This window comes from Varanus komodoensis, unplaced genomic scaffold (genome assembly GCF_004798865.1).
Source record: "Varanus komodoensis strain SLA01 unplaced genomic scaffold, ASM479886v1 scaffold13_3, whole genome shotgun sequence".
NCBI lineage: Eukaryota > Metazoa > Chordata > Lepidosauria > Squamata > Varanidae > Varanus > Varanus komodoensis.
In genome coordinates this window covers 5,428,699-5,446,724 of record NW_025335409.1, presented here as the reverse complement: position 1 = coordinate 5,446,724, position 18,026 = coordinate 5,428,699, and positions in this window count along the sequence as shown.

The window sequence follows — 18,026 nt, the reverse complement described above, 5'->3', positions numbered from 1 at the left end:
CACCTTATACCTTTTCAAGGCAAAGTGAATAGGCCTTATGTTGCATCAATATTGGATACAATCTCTGGGTATAAAGTTATCTTATACATACTGCCTTGGGCACCTGAGTTGTTGGTGTCACTGTGAGGACTAAAGAACTGGGTATGTGGAACAGCTTGAGAGGCAAATTCTATTTTTGGGGTAAATTCTACTAGTGGGCAGAGTCCAAGGTGAAGAGGGTGCGACCTAAAAGCATATTTTAATTAAAAGTCAGGAATTAAGCACTGGGAGTGGCATTTCAAATACATTAAATGGGCAGTGGGAAACTACAAAAAAAAAAAAAAATCAGGAAATTACCAAATGTTTGGTGGTTGGACTAAAGAGGGTGAAGCTGGGAAGAAGGGCTTTAGCCATCTGTAGAACCTAAGGGATGACCTGGGACCACCTAAGAACTGGATTTGTCTCTGGGTCTGGAGGTTTTCTGCTGCTGGGCTTCCCATCCTTTAAGGCATATTTCTGCTGACAGATTGTGCCAAAACAGAGTAAAACTCAAAACCATCTTCTCTTGGTATGCTACTGACCTTTTATTTCCATGAACGAAGTAGAAAAGGATTGTCTAATACAAGTAACATGAATGGTGGAAGTGCAATACTTGTGCAATATTACAAAGAGGTATCTTGCCATGGCCCACCGCACAAGGGAGACAGAAGCTGGAGACACAGGATGCTACAGACTATCTTCTAGGCTGGTCTACTCAGAGATAGGGCTGTGGGAACCAGCAAAACTTGAGCTCATCAATGTTTTCGAAATGTCATCCCAAAAGCTGCTCTGACTTGAGTCTTTATCAAATTGTGAGATTTGTTCTCTCTCTACCCTCCCACTTTCTTTTCATGTAAAAATCTTCATTTTTGTGTGTGAGCATTTTTCCTAAAGTACACATTGATTGTGTGTATCTTGGAGAATAACATACACTCATGCTAACACATTTTGCTCCATCTATTTGATCCACGAATCACATTGCAAGATCAGCAACCACAAATAATATCCAAGTCTATCCTGAGTTGGGAAGGTGCAAATTGGTTAAAACTTATAAATGATCTGAAATGAATTTCTCATTTGCCCCTGCTCAGGCTTCCCCAGGCATGATAAAATGTCAGAGCAAGGAAGGCAGATGGCAGGACCCTTCGTGTCACTACTTCTTCTCTTGCTCCCCTGTCTCCTCTTCTTCCATTGATACTGCAACTTGAAGGAAGAGCAGAATTGTAAGCCATCCCAAGACATTCTGTAGGGGACAGGATAGAAAATCTTCTAATACATACATACATACATGCATGCATGCATACTTACATACATAACTCCTGGGATTCATGATAGCTGTTATATGGCAAGATTCCCTGTATATTCTTCAATAGAAGAAGATCTTGGCTTCAGTTTCACAGAAGAGATGCTGAGACGATTCCAGGCTACCAACTGCAGAATCTGTTTTAAGAGAGCAATGAGCAACAGAAAAATGACCATGTAACAAAGGACAATTTGCCTGAATTTCACATAAAGAAATGCATGTCTCATGTGGCTGCAAGTGTAGAAATGATCACAACATTTTCAAGAATATGGCTTGCCACAGTGGGGAAAGTTGTGACTGAGCAGCATTGAGTGTCTATCCACTCCCTCTTTTGTCCAGGGCCTAATGACTAATAGGCAACTTCAGGGCTCCAGATTTACCTTTATAGCTTGAAGCTGGGGTTGGACTGAGTAGTGGCAAATTCCAAGGACTAATTTAAGCCAGCCAAAAAGGAAGACGCTGAAGAGGCCAGTGAAGTTAACTAAAATGGTTTAAATTAGAGGGCAGACACTTCAGGAAGAACTTTAACCAAACAGGAAAATATGAAAGGGAAGTCCATATATGTGAGAAAGTTTCAGGTGTACGTATATTCTTTTGGGTAAGAGCCATAATTTATGTCTTAAGCCATTTATAAAACTTGTTTTTATTATGATTTAATGTATTTTAGAAAGATTTATGTGAAAAATATATCTTAAATCTTAGCTTTGTAGGAAAATGTTCACTATGTTAATGTTACTGTTCTATTCTGTTTTATATTGTACACCATCCAGAGAACCCTATAGGCTAATAGAGACAACAACAACAACAATAGCTCACCTAATACATTGTTGATTAATACAGAGGACTATTATTTGACAGCCTATCAATCAGTCCTCCGTAACATAGATCATGTGGTTACCCCAATCTCTGTAGTCACCTGGAAAGCGTGAAGCAGGCAAACCGCTAATCCTTTTCTAGAAGGATTTGGACATTCTGTTAAGTACCTTTTCATATCAATGATTTTAATATGTTCATCTAGCTTGCTTTCAAGATATCTCTTATTGCTTGGTTTGCATTGATTAGCTATTTTAATTGTTGAATAAATACTATTAAAATATTTTTAAAGGCATGCAAGAGAAGACATACATAACCAATGTCAACCAAATGCATTTTGCCACAGCTAAGAGCAATTGTTATTGAATTCTCAGATATTACACCTTTTTCAAACAGCTAAGTTTAGAGAACATTTTCTAGCTGAAAATTTTCTTCAGTGGCAACCCTGTTTGAGTCATTAATATGAGGATACCAAGTCACAAAAACAAAATATCAATGAAATGTGTTTTTCAACCTCACAAATGCCTAAAACATGTCAGCTTACTCACTAAGACCGTCTGTCACATTTTCCTCAGCCATTCATCTAAACTAGGAAGCAAGCTGTTCTTCAAATATTTTGCCAATAATATTGTTGTTTGAACTAAAGTTTTGCTGTAGTCAAAAAGTGTTTCTTTCAGCATGAGGAAGCAAGGATTTAAAACAAAAAAAGCATCTCCAAGAGGCTTTCCCAGTTCAAGCCAGCCCAGAGATGCTGCCTTTCAGACCTTCTTCCCTTGATGCTCAGGGCCGATAGGCGTGCCCTGCAGTTGCAACAAGTGAACAGGCATCACTTTAACCCTTCCCCAAAGCCCAGTACCTAATAAACCTCTGAAGCTGCTCAGACTACACAGAAGAAATCACAGTTAGGAGGGGATGCTTTGGGGGCACATCCAAGTGCCAACCCAAGTGTGCCCATTTCTCCATTCCCCGTTGACCAGGGAGGTCACAGCTGCCATATAATGAGCCAAGCTGTGTTATCATTGAGCCCAGTGTGCGCAACCCTGGCTGGCAACATTTCTCCAGAGCCTCAGGAAGGATTCTTTTCCAGGCCCACCAGCAGTTGCTGGAGCCTGAGCCTGGGACCGTCTTTATCTTCTCTTCTCGACCACTGAGCTACCACCATCCCACTTAAGATAAAACAGGGTTCCCAAGCAAGCATAAAGGCTTCCACTCACATTCAGGTGAAAATGATCAAAAGCTTCCTTCAGATCTTTCCCTCAAACATAGGAATGGCTCAGCCTGCCTGGTTTATAAGTCTCTGAGGGTCATCGGCACCACACCATGGATCCAAATAATGACACCAAATGACCTGAATTTGGTACGAGAGATACAGCCCACAAAGTACTGGGCTAGGTTGCATCCTGTCAAGCATCTTGCTTCCAACATTTACTTCTGAAAAACCACCAAGCAGAATATGAAAGTAACAGCCATCCATTTTCCTTGCTTAAAACAAGCTTTAGCGGTACATTTGGCTGGACTTTGGTTTAGTCCTTTGGCATGAATTTCAATGTATGTTCACAGAAACTTTCTCAGAGTTTAACATATGTCCATGTAATATTGAACTTTATTCTCAGCATGGGAAGTGGGGTCTTGAGTGGTAGAGAAAAGGAATCAGGATCAAAAGGGATGGTCCTAAGTCTTCCTCACCTGAATTATAGTATGCTGTGGGTCTACTGAATGGCTGCTGTCAGGTGAATTTAACACAGATGGCATGTCTGAATTCATCCTAGTACCTATTATGAATTATTCCTTCACATCTTTTAAATAATGTGCTGCCCTAAGCACCACACAATTAAGGACAGTAAACTATTCTTTACAAGTCAAATGACGCATGCCTAGAAATGTCAGGACCAATATTTTTGGAATGATCATTGCAATATTTTTGACAGGGCCCCCCAACTATTATGTTCTTTTCAGAAGTTTTTCCTGAGAGTAGAATGTCAACATACCATGCATGAAACAGGTTCCTTTATCAATGCTGCAACATTTTAAAATAATGACTACATTTCAGTGTCACAATGAAGACTAATGTACATGGTGTGTCCTAAGTTAAAGATATACATGTGCTGAATATCATGGTAAATTAATTTTGCCTAATGAAGAAGAGCCATTGGAAAACACCAGCTGTTGACTTTAAAAAATTGAAAACATTGGATCTGCAGTCTAAAGTTTCTCCTGACCTTTGATCTTGGTTATGGGAGTGCCATTTCTCCCAAAGTAGGAAGTGGCAGTAACAATTCAGCATAGTCAGAGATAAAATGTCAAATGAAGTACTGAAAGCATTTTGTGAGAACATTTGTTAGAACAGAAATAATGGAAATGAGCACATCAAAGCAGTAGCCATGATAAATTCCTCATGGTGCCTTTGAAAGTTTTTCATCATATTTACTGTGTTTGAACAGTTCCATGCTCTGGGATCCCCACATTGTTGCTGTTACTACTGCTGCTGCTTTTGCCAGGGGTTCAGAACTCAGTACATCCAGTCTCTACAAGTTGTAAGGCAATTCTATTTCTTCTTGCTGCTTCAAACAGCAGACCTTGTGAACATCAAAGGTGACCCATCCATTGACAAATGTTGCACAAAACCATGTACACCATGGGTTCCTCTTGGGACTTCTGAGAATTCTTGAATTTCTAGTTTAGTCCCAAAATATTGAACTGCTAACATGAAGAGCATCCATGTGGACATAAATGAAAGGAATTCGATTCACACTCCACTCAGTGTGGAGCAAGTAGAAAGCCCTACCTTCAACACGTATGTAGCATAAGGTCATTTAAAGAAAAATCACCATTGATGTTTGTTTTTTTAACCTCTCACTCACAGCAAAGGGGCATTCCAGAAAGCAAATGCCCAAAGAGATTCATCCTGCCCAATACAAGCAGGACAATGAGCATAATAGCTTTCTGGAGGAGGAGGGATAAAAGGATTCTGGAGGAGGAGGAGGAGGAGGAGGAGGAGAGCTCAACTGCAAACTGACCCTTAGAACTGAAATCTGATTTGGGCCAATTTCTGCCTCTTCTGGAAGCCCCAAGCCTGACTGGGGCATGCTGGCAGGCTGTTTTCTGTTAATATTTTTTAGACTCCAAGCCTGAGAAAGTTGCTGACTGAATGCTGGAAATAAGGCTCAGAAACCTTCAAGGCATTTCAGCTTATACTATTACTCTCAGTTTGTTGCTTAGTGGTAGTAATAGTTGTTGCTTTTGTCATCATCACTTTTTTTACTTTACCCTAATTCTGACTGGGTATCTTCCTAAAAATCAGAATTTTATTTTGTTGAATGACCTCGTACTGTTATTGGCTGAAGTGATACTCATACGCTTCATTCAACTTCTCTGCCAGTGCACTGATCAGCTTTGTGATTCACCATCTATGTAGTAGGCTGAGCTTCAGTTATCAGTATTCAGCAAAACTTCCAGAAATGTCCATGGCCTTTTCTTATAACTGCTGTTGTTTCCAAGTGGCCAATCAATATACACTGGAAGTGCTTTCTTCATTGTTTGATGGTGGTTCCTAATCATTTATCCCTAATGACAGGTGATTATTTCTTTGAGCCCAGTGAATTGAGGATCTTTAGATCTCTCCCAAAGGTTATACAATAACTGATAGTTCTTATGTAACATTTAAGCAAGTTCTTGTAGCCTGGGAGATATATTTAAGCAAGTTCTTGCAGCTCAGTCTCACACCTCTGAAATATGATAATATTGCTGTACCTTACGGAATTGTTGCTAACAATTGTTGATTATGTGAAGTGCTTTGAATGATTAAATATGGGTTGGATCCAGGCTTCAATCAATGGGCTTATTAAATTAGCCTTGATTTCAATGGGTCTGTTTTTGTGTGTATCTAATCATTCAGCCTATTGTAATGAACAATTCTATCATGCTCGACATAACATTAATTTCAACACATCTGCCTCATCGTTACACAGGAATTACCAAGGCTGCTATGTCGTATGTTATACCCCTCACAATACCTTAACTTCACAGGCTGGATAGAAAATGTAATTATATTTAATTCAAGGTCCTGTTTCTAAGCCAAAATGCATGGTGCTTCTCTTCATCTTTTTCCAGGTAACAGTCCAGATCCCTGCTCTCAAATCTCTTTATGCTTTTCAGTTGTCGTTGTCAGATTGCTTTCTTTGTCTCACAGGCTTCAGCAGTGACTAAACTAGACTTGTAGCTTACCAAAGCTAAAGCAGAAGGCTGCTTTCCATTCTGCGATGCAACCTCCCAGTTCCCCTTTCTTTCATGCACAATCCTGACGAGTGTTCAAAGGACAGAACTTGACAGAATTAACATAAATGCAGCATCAGAGCTCAACTTGAAGGAGAAGTACTTTTTCAAAAAAAGCTGCTCCTATCCTTCCCTTTCTTTACTTACACAAATGGCTGGTTGTGGCAATGCTTATGTGCAGTCCTGAGAGAACCAGGGTTGGGCAAGCACCCCCAACACACCTCCAAAGAAGGTGCTGGTGGGCCTTAGAAATCTGATCTTCAGGTGTGGGATAGCAGAACTTCTTCTAAATACAAGGTGGTTTGAGGTAGGGGTGTGCAAGGCATCTGTTTGGGGGTGGGAATCCATCAGATTCCCTGAGCTCAGCCCCGCAGACTCAGGAATGCTTTGCAGTGGCAAAAGTCTGAATTCCTGGCAAGTGTCTAGTGTTTTCACTCATTAGGAATCGAGTCCCATGTGCTCTACCACATGCTCAACACATTATTATAAGGCCATGAGAAGGAAAGGAAGGGATGCCCAAGATAATTTCTGCTTCCCCCTTTTCCTCTCAATAGTCACCCACCCCAGCTTCCCAGTTAATAAGTCTCTTCCATCCCAATCTAACTGTAGAATTGCAAGAGCCACCTCTTATGGCTGCAACCAAACCTATTGCTGCTCACAAGAGCATCCTTACTTTAACCACACTGCAGATGTTTTAACGCAGCCTTGTTCTCTTTTCCTGCCTGGCATCATAGTTGCTCTGCATCATTTATGTGTTGCCTTAACAGAAGCTCCCTCTTTGTTGCTTTCTAAGTCATGGGTCTTCTTCACATCCTATTGTTCCCTTTGCATGACAATGCCTTTGATGTAGAGGCCTTTGAGGTTCCCCAGCTCCATTTTTCATTGATAGAATTTGGTCAAGATTGGTTGAGTTCTGGCAGTGGTTCAAGGGAAGATGAGAAGCAAAACATTGGGTCTTGCTTATGAGAAGAAATCTCAGCTAGTCCCTGAGGTTTTATTAAACTCCTGCTGTTCTGTGTGGGGAAGGACCCATAGGAAAAGGGGGACAAAGAATTAATTTATACTTATTTGATCAGAAAATACAGTGGAGACTTCAGCTTAAGTATAATTAGTCAGCTTACTATTAACAGTCAACAGTAACAAGGAGTTTTGCTTTTCCCACAAATTAAATATTCACCCGAGTGTGCTGTGCACTTTAACACCAATCCTTACAACTATCAAAACCCCGGTTCATGCCTTTTCTGTCACTATTTAACTAACATGTGAAGAGAGTAAACACTTTCTGCTCTTCAAAGTTACTTACATGATTCTCCTGCTGTCCCTCTTTATTGTCACAACTATCTCATCCTGTAGGAGAGGCTCTGAGAAAAAGAATGCTCTGAGGTGCAAAAATTGTTATACTGATGGCATTCTACAGCAGGCTATACATAAGCTATACGAGGTAATGGTGATCTATTGCAGCTTCACTCTTAAAAAGAAAACTGCAGTGCTTTGAAAACAGGTGCACCATTATTGATTGGTGTACATCACCTTATCTGCTAAAAAACCATCAGGGTGGTGTACAGCAAATTAAAACAATAAAACTTTAAAACAAGTTAGAAAACTCACACAGGAACATTAAAACCAGTAAATACACACACATCAGAACAACACATTTTGAAAGGCTATAGTCACTTTAATAGGTGCAAATCCCTATTGAGGGAATGCTTTACCATTTGTGGAAACACGGGTGAAAACCCTTTTGCTCATGCCTCACAAGCGGGGTTCCAACGCTACCGTGAAGTGGCACGATACGTTGCTACAGCACTTCTGGTTCTCTTATGCAGGAAAAGGTGGCTTTTGTGCAAGAAAACAAACACCAGGAGGTCTGCTCCCCCATCCCACAGAAATCCCATTGTAGTGAGAACGTGTCAGCTCATGGGCTTGTTTTGCCAAGGACATTAGCAACCCCCCTTTTCAAAGTGCCTGGCATCTGAACCTCTGGACAGGATTCAGCTGTGGCTTTGCTTTTAAGAGCAAAAAGCTCAGACTACCCCAGAATTAGAACTATAATTGCTACTTGTCCCACTAATTCTACTCCTTTCTGTTTTTAGCAGGTTGCTCACCACCACCCAGCTATGACCACCGAATGTGTTGAACTCCGTGGGTGTGGAAATCAGCTCAAATCAACAAATTGTTTTGTAAAGTAGAATTCCAGTTGTAAAAATTGCTTCTGTACTCCTTCCACCCTGGTTAGGATGCCCACAATCTCCCAAGTTCAGAAAGCTATGCACATCTGGACTGCACTGCACACTTACTGGTTGGTTTTATTGGCTTTTATAATGATTGGATATTGTTAAACTTGTTGGGGTTATGGATGTATTGGAGATTTCCACAAATCTTGAGAATAGCATTGCTCAGTGCACCAAAGCATTCACACTGCATGTTGATGCATCAGCAAAAGCATGATGTAGAAATCAACTACCTGGTGTTCACAGAGACCCTTAGCAGGGGATACTTACCAGAAGCTCTTATAGAGACATGAATAATCACTGAAGCAGAAACCATCAGTATGCTATAGTCCTTGTTTGTTTCTGAGGAAAGTCTGAGAGGAATTCAGCAATGACCAAAAGAAGACAACCTCCTTCAGCAAGATATTACAGGATTGGCCAGAAGCAAAGAGATCGGGAGAGATAGCACCAGTCTCTCAGATATGGGGTATTCTTGTGTATAGAACATCATCATCCTCCAAAGAGAAAGATCACTTATTGTAGAAGAAGGATAGGTTAACCCTTTGGTCTTGATCTAGGTTGGTCACACACATCAAACTGGGCTTGAATTAAAATGTTTCAGACACTGATGTCATTTCATGCAATCTATTTAAAGCTATATTTCACCATAGAAACAATAACATCACCATCAAACTACCACACTATTCAAAAAAGATGTCCGCAGTTGATTTATGAATCCAGTAGGCTGCAATATGTTTTGTAGTAACCCAAGTGCTGGTTATTCTGCACAGTCCTTTGGCTAGCAATTTATTGGCATGAATAGAAATGAGAAGCAAGACCAGCCTGTACTTCACAATGTGATGTGTGAGGAAAACACAGAATTAATAGAATACTTATAAAACAAAGTATGTGTTGGGTCATATGTGGGAGGGGATGAGAATAGACATGAGAATCACATTCTAAATGTATTTGGATGAATCTATGTGTTTTGTTTCTTCCCACATTATTTAAAAAATAACTCCTGAGTCCTTTCTGTCCATTTTATGGAAAAAAATGAAAAATTCATTCAGTTTCTAATTAATAAGAAATGAGTTGAAATTTTCAGCCATCTGCATCAACCAAAATCAGTAGGTATAGCTATTCCCTGTAGGGAGTTAGGAATTTTTAAAATCCAGTGTGACTGTTTTTCGCAAATTGTCAATCATCTTTCATTCCATTGTCTGTTCATTGATACAATAGGTTTTCTTTCAGAGATGTAAAAAAAAATTGTGTTCCAATAAGTATGTTAGTGCCAAGCATAAGTGTACATCAATGCTATTATGCATTAGTACAATGTACACCAGCATTACCATGCATTACTCCAAGTATGCACTTGCATAAAGCTGTATTAGAACCAATATATGCTTGTGCACACACATTAGTGTGTCAGCAAAAGTTCACATTTGTGCAGTTGTCCATCCCACGCCTGTCCCAAATAAACTGGTCTGCAATCCATGGAATTCATGCAAATGTGAATCCATATCAGGGATTCACAGAAATCTGAGCTCGGTTAAAACAGTGGCAGATTTCTCTGATATCCCAGTTTCTTAACCAGTAGAGGATCATGTGGTACCTGCCTCCCCCATGTACCTCCCAGGTAGATGTGAAACCTGCTGGGAAGCAGGGATTCAGTCCCAAAGTATTAAGAACTAGCCACTCAGTGCCCTCCAATCTAATGAACAGATCTACCCATTTCACTTTCTCCCAAATGGGTATCCTTAAAAATGAGAACAAACACTCCAGTTCTTTCCGTCCAGTTGACAGGGGAATCTGCAACGTTCCGTATGCTCTTACTGAGAAACAACCCAAAAGATATTCTCAGCCATCTCTATTAAAGGCATAACCTTGACTGTGAACCAGAACATAAGCACTTCCCTTGGTAAGGAAGCTCTACTGATTCAATCTGCTGCAGAAGAAAAGCAGATGGCTTGCGCAAGCCAAGCCTACTTGTCAATGCATTGATGCATGAGTATAACTCTGAACTGATAACATTCAAAGTTACACACATGGTAGAGGAGATTTGTTCTTGCCTGCTCACTTCTGTATTCCTCTTTTTCTTACCAGGATGATCATACACCTTTAAAAAATTGTAAGGTTCCCTGGGTTTTGGACATCTCCAAAAGTTGTCTAAAAGTTTCAGATAATATTTTCAAAGCAGTGTGAAAAAATGAGATCTGGTAGTTAGTCTGATTAATGCCACAGTTTAAAGAGCCAAAGGTACCCTGATAGATGGCTTGCAAGTAATTAATTTTAAATTGGATTAAGACATTCCTGGAATTACAAGGAAACACTTCAAGGCTGGTTCTTCTTTTCAAGCTCATTTCTGAATGTTCTTATATACGGGGATTTAGTATTCGGCCCAAAGCTCTGTAACTAAACTCTGACTAAGTGTGAATAGCAAATCGTTCCTGATGACATTTTCTATTCTATTTCTCTTTGGCGATTGGCGCTCGGGGTGAGTGGCACACTCAGGAAATAGCTCGACAGAAACCGTGTTACACGGTCATTCTGCTGCCTAAAGCATCAATCTGGTTTAAATAAAATTTAATGAAATTAAAATGCAATAATTTTGAAACACAATTCTAAATACAGTGTGGCTTGAGGCATAAAAAGACATTATTCGCAGGCAGTATCTACTGCTTCTGATTTAATAGACCTCAGAATGATGAGGGCGATCCTTTAGCATTCAAAGCTGATCTGCAAAAAGTAACTTGCTAGGGAAAAAAAAACTTTTGAAAAAGGCAGGATATTTTGCCAGTTCCTAATGACTCATACTTAGCAACATGAAGAGGAAACAAAAGGTTTATTACTTCTTGCTGTTCTCAACCCTGTAGAACCAAAACAGTCGTTAGGAACTGGACTGAGCGGATTGTACTCTTTCATTTTCTTTTTCTGTATCTCTGTCAACATGGTTGTTAACTTAATTCTGTTACCATGGTTTCCTGGGCACCAAACATTCACTTAATTTAATTGGCTCTATGTATAGGATGAGAGTAGGACGTGACCATTGTATGCTAATTTCATGTCCAGGGAATGAAGATTCTCAGCCCGCTTTTTCCGTACCCTATTTATTTCCTCCAAGGGCAAAGAAACATTAGGTGTTGGCCTAAATCTCACTGGAATAAGTAAGATATCTTTTTTGAAATAAAACTTACATCAAGTAAAAGGATGAGGAATCTGTTTCAGCTCAATGGCTGCAAGCCTTCTTCTTGCTGTTCTATTCCAATGCCATAGCACCTGCCTTTCCATGCTACTCCATTCCTTCAGGACTTGCTATTTTAAGGATACCAGCTACCTTGAGTGGTGGTTCCCGGGGGTTTCACTTGTTTTTGCCTTTCTGAAGTGAATCCCACTGAGATCTTTATGCAGGATCATAATAGCAAGAGATCTAGTAACCCTAGATAGGGAAGAGAGGTTGGCAGCCATGCAATACAGCTTCTGCAAAAACAGGTCATGTCAGACAAACCTTGTGGATCTCTGTGACAAGGTTTCAAGGTGGCTAGATGGACTGGATGTGGTGATGTGATTTACCTAGATTTCAGCAAGACCTTTGACAAAGTGCTGCATGATATCCTGGTTGAGAAATAGAGGAGTTTTGGGATATTTATTTATTTTTATTTATTTATTTAAAACCTTTCTATGCCGCCCCCATCGCAACAAAGCCTCGGGGCGGCTCACAACAAAAACAAACAAAAGCATATAAAAATTATACAATAAAAATATTAAAACCCGGTGCATCTTGGCTTAAAAATTTAAAAAAACCCTACATAATAAATTAACAATTAAAATAAGTTTTAAATAAAAAGGTCTTAGCCTGGCCTGGCACCGAAAAACAAATAACGACGGTGCCAGGCAGACCTCTCTGGGCAGCGCATTCCATAGGTGGAGTGCCACCGCAGAGAAAGCCCTCCTCCGGGTACTTTGCCTCCTAATATCATTCACAGAAGGTTCCTGGAGAAGGGCATCTGTTGCTGATCTCAAGGGGTGGGAGGGCATATATGGATGCAAGCGTTCCTTTAGATACCCAGGGCCCAAGCCGTTGAGGGCTTTATAGGTCATAACCAACACCTTGAATTGGGCCCGGACTTGAATTGGGAGCCAGTGGAGCTGACGGAGAACTGGGTTATATGAGAACAATGCCCAGTCCCCGTCAGCAGCCTGGCAGCTCTATTCTGCACCAATTGAAGTATCCGGACTGTCTTCAAGGGTAGCCCCACGTAGAGCGCGTTGCAGAAATCTAATCGGGAAGTTACCAACGTGTGTGTCACTGTCGCCAGGCAATCGTTCTTCAGGAAGGGACGCAGCTGATGGATCAGCCGAACCTGAAGGAAAGCGCTCCTCGCCACCACCGGATAGACCAATGCACTGCCCAATGGATTAGGGAATGGTTGACGGACCAAACACAGAGGGTAAATATTAGTGAGGAATCATCAGGATGGTGGATGGTGGTGAGCAGGGTACCCCAGGGTTGTGTCCTGGGACCGACCCTGTTCAATCTTTTCATCAATGGCCTGGAAGAAGTTGGACCAGTCTGCTGATTAAATTCACAGACATTACTAAAATGGGAGTGGTGGCCACAACCGAGGAGAAGGTACTCCGACTCCAGAAGGATCTGGACAGACTATGGAAGTGGGAAGATGACAACAGGATGGTGTTCCATGCAGATATGTGCAAGGTCTTGCACTTGGGGTGTGAGAATGGGTGTCATTAGGGGACAAGTGGCTGAAGAGCAGCACTTGTGGAAGGGATCTTGGTGTACTGGTCAACTGCAGGCTAAACGTGAGTCAGTAGTGTGACGTGCCAGTCAAGAAGACACATGCCACCCTTGGTTTCATAGTCAGCAGCATGGCTTCTAGATCAAGAGAGGTACTGATGCCACTCTATACTACTCTGGTGTGCCTGCACCTAGAGTATTGCTTCAGTTCTGGGCTCCAGGAAGGATATAACCAGTTTGGAATTGGTGTAGCATATCACCACAAGGATGGTAGCTGGATTGTAGGGGAAGCTGTATGAGGCGAGACTAAGGGAACTCGATATTTTCAGCCTGGGGAAGACGAGACTCCAAGGCTATCTGTTGGTGACATATAGGTACATGAAGGGGTGTCATGCAGAGGTGAGTAGAGACCTGTTTTACCCTGTGGTGGAGGGTAGGACATGTTCCAATGGGGAAAAGCTCAGGGAACCAAGGTTCAGTTTGGATTCCAGGAAGCACTTCCTAACAGTTAGGACCCCAAGGGGATATAATGGGCTTCCACAGGAAGTAGCTGAAGCCCCATCAGTGAGGGTGTTCAAGTACAGGCTGGACATGTGCATGGTAGGCATGTCATGAGAGGAGCTGGATGAAGCCGGGGGTGAGACTAGATGGCCTCTGACTTGCTTTGTTTCTATGTTTCTATGTATCACCTGGAGCCAAATGAATAGTTGCCTATATTTTGGGCAAGATTAATGCAAAGCCAAGGCAGTTTCAGAGCCCAGTTGTGTTTAGCTATTCTGGATTTTGTTTCTCAGACTGGGATTCACTGTCAGTATACAAGTGGACATTTGATTCATATAATCAGAGCAGTAGCAACCTGGACAGGTTTGGACATACTCTTTCTGTGGAATGGCAATACCACTGTAAGCTTCAGCCTAGATACAAAGTTTGCAGTGTCTCTCTGTAGGAATGTAGGGAAGGAAAAGCTGGTTGGCAGAGGCTGGAACTTCATTGCTGGTGGATAGAAAGGAAACAACCAGGTGGGATAGATGGGTGACCATAAAGAATAGCTCCCTTGTCCCTTTTGTAGGCAGGTGAGTGTAGCCGCATCATTGTTTTTAAAATGAGTGCACCACCTCTAAGGGCTTTCCTGGGAACATTTCATTTCCCCTGCATGCATCATTGATGCCTTGATTTAGCACTGCCTGGACCTAACTGGGCACTCTGCATGTGGACTGTACCCAGTTGAGACTTTCTTCTCTTTGGACTTTTGCTGTCGCCATGAAGCCTCAAAAAGGACTGCCATGCTTTCTACAGACTGTGCATTTTTGTGGGAAAGACTATATGCCCTTGTCATGGGGGGGGGGGGGGGCAAGCCCAGCTAGCTTGGAGCCAATGCCTGACTTTTGGACATCCCTACGTCCAGATCCATGGGGCATGGATATTCCAATGCTGGAATCTCTCTGTGTGGGGAATTACTTTGGAATCAAACCTGATCTTGCTCTGGATCCTTATTATCAACAGGACAAGAGGTAGGTTTGCGTGGTAGTGTTAGCCGTTCTGTAGAATCCCTTTTTCTTTGTCCCAGGGCAGGCAACACAGGTCAGATCTTTCTCCTGCCAGAGGAACAGCTAACTGCCTCAGATCCTAAAACCAAGGCCTACAGCGCACAGAGGTTGTGACATAGTGACAAGGTCAGTGTAGAATTCCAGGGGACATGAGGGCAATTCGGGCCTGATTCTAAGGTCCCTTGCTTCGAAACAGGATTGACTCAGGCTCTTTCCCTGTTGCCTCCAATTCCTTGGCATAGGATGTTGGGGGTTAGCTTCCTAAGATACACTCCAGTCCTCTGCCTCAATGTGGAACTATTTTGAGAGCCTGTTGCAAAATGCCATCAACTGTATGATATCCGCAGGCTGTGACCATTAAACTTATGCCATGAGATCTGCTGTAATAAAAGGATCACACTGATCCGTGGTTTCCTGTGTCAGAATGGTAGGCTGCATGGTTGCAGGGTCAGGGCTCTGACAGGTGGCAAGGGGGAGCTGAAAGATCACAAACTGTATTAGGACTTTTGAAGAAGTGCTGCTAACTACTTTGGCTGAAGAGCTGCCATTAAACACACACACAAAACCGGACCTGCTTTATGCTTTTAACAGCATTGTGATACACAGCAGGCACATGGTGACAGAAACAGGGCTGAAAGTACGCTACTAGCCTGGTTCTAGACTTAAGTTGCTCCACATTGCTTCGACTGAACATAATGACATTTAAGTCATGACTAACTTTTAAGACTGATTTCTAGGGACCCTAACTTCACCTGGATCCCATTGACAACATTTTCCCCCATGCACATCCACCAAAAAAGTATGCCACAAACTCTATCTGATATCCCCATAAACATTTAAAAAGTCAGATCAAATAGGAACTGAACATGATTACAGGCTAGGCTGTTGAAAGCTGCAGGCTGCAGACCGGAAGAATAATTGCATACCTGGCTATGCCTTGGATGGCAAACCTTCTTCCTCGAACACTGCACTTAACCAAACAGCACCTCAATGATGTTGCTAGCACAACTTCCACCACTGTAAATGACTTCACGAGGGATGCACGGCTACAATCCATAAATTCTCGTGCTAATGTCCCACTAAAGTCCCCAAGACTACTTGGGAAAAGTAGCTTTTAGATTGCATTGCTCCACTTTTATAAGCCTTCCCAGCCTTTACTATTACCTTCCTGTACTCCAATTTTTCAGGCACATTTTCTTTTTTACACAGTTAGCATGTGCTGAATAGTATAGGAGTAATCATGTTGTCCTCTGGGATGTGTGGGCAAAGTGTCTATCACCTAGTGCTGTGCCAAATTATTATTATTTTTCCACTCTCATTCAATTTGATAGAAAAGAAATTGCTTTCAAGAAGAAATTCAAGGGGAAGAACATTGCAGAGAAAGCCTCATGGGTTGAGTTTGGGGTTCCTCTGCTTACCTGACTTGCAAGGGGGCTGAGGATACGCATGCTTTTCCTGCCTTTCATTGCACAGTCGTCTCTCTGACAGCTTGTATGCTCTTCCACTTGGTGCGCTTCAATTAAAGCCCAGGGGAAGACATTGTGAAGCAAGTCCTCCCCTTGGGCTTTTCCAGACCAGGAAGAGTAGACGGCCGAGGAGGTTGCAAAGCAACAGAGAGAAGACGCATGGAAATCAACACTAGGCCCAGCACGCTTGGCTGTGTTTCTCTCAGCCAGCAAAACGAGACCAGCAAAAGGCATTTCAAAAGGGGGAAACAATAAGATGTCTCAGGAACGAGGCCAAAACAAACACATGAAAGTGGAAGAAAACTCTCAGGGACTTGGAAGGCAGATGTTGGCAGAGCATGCAGCTTCATTTCCTCCCTAGAACCAGCCAAACCATTTCCCCCATCCGCCCACCCACTCACCCACCCATCTGCTACAGGGCTTTCGGGAAAGGAGCAACAGCAGACAAATAGGGAGGAGAATGGCAAGTTGCCACTGGCACACAGCTTGCCTAGGTTTGCTGCTTCCCCTGGCAAACTCTGCCCATAGGTACAGTATATACTCCCATGATAATACAGCAGTAGAATTATAATACAACACTGTCATCAAATTATCCTGGCAATGCATAAGCATCTTTCACTTACATTGCTATGTGACTAGAAGGCACTTAGACTTGTGCAACGGGGTTGAGGGCTGATCTTCATCCCCTTTCTTGCATCCTTTCCTATTCCAAAGGGCTCCTTGTTTCTGGAATGGCTGCAGAAAGACATTCACTTAGGGGAAGGCACCTCCAGGCCCTGGGTACAGGCTAGTTTCAGCCACAATTTGTTCATTTGTTATATATTCCAACCAAATGAAAGAACCCCTCAAGGCTCTTTGCAATTAAAAAAACCAAGTAAAAGTAAAATATCAGCCCATACATTAAGACCAAAAAAGAAAAAAATATATGGTAAATGTTCACGCACTATCCTTTGTATGTCACTGGGAAGTCAATCTTCCAGGATACAAAGGGCAGGACAGTTATGTTTCAGCTGATTCCCTTATGCCTCACCAATTCCCATCCATAACTGGTACCCACCACTAGCAGAAGGACATGTTAGCACTTCTGGGGCAACTGGAAATGCACAAAGATGCTCATTTCTGCAACTGGGCAGGTGAGCCAAGTTTGCACAAGGTTTGTGTGAGTGAAGAGACCTGCTAGTGCAAAGGGATTTGTAGGACCCACAGTGTGCACAACAGGATCAGTGCAGACCCATGTGCTATGTTGGTTTCTGCCATTACTTCCAAGAAGGTGTGCATAACATTGCATCTTTAAAATAGCATGCAGCAATAAAACTGCAAAAGGCAGGAAATTAGAGATGAAATAAGAAATTCCCTCTTGTAAGCATGTTCCTGAGCACAATCAAGATGCAAGGGACCACTGATACCATGTTCTCATTTTCCAGTTGTTAGTTACATAAAATCAAAGATGCATTTCTCATCCCATCTCTAGAATCTGTACAAACTCTTTAAGCACAGTGCTAGATTACAAGGAGGCATATAGTTATGAATCATAATCCCTTTTCCATGCAGGATTATCCCAAATAAAATGTGTATTTCCCCCATTTTCTTTCTTTCTTTCTTTCTTTCTTTCTTTCTTTCTTTCTTTCTTTCTTTCTTTCTTTC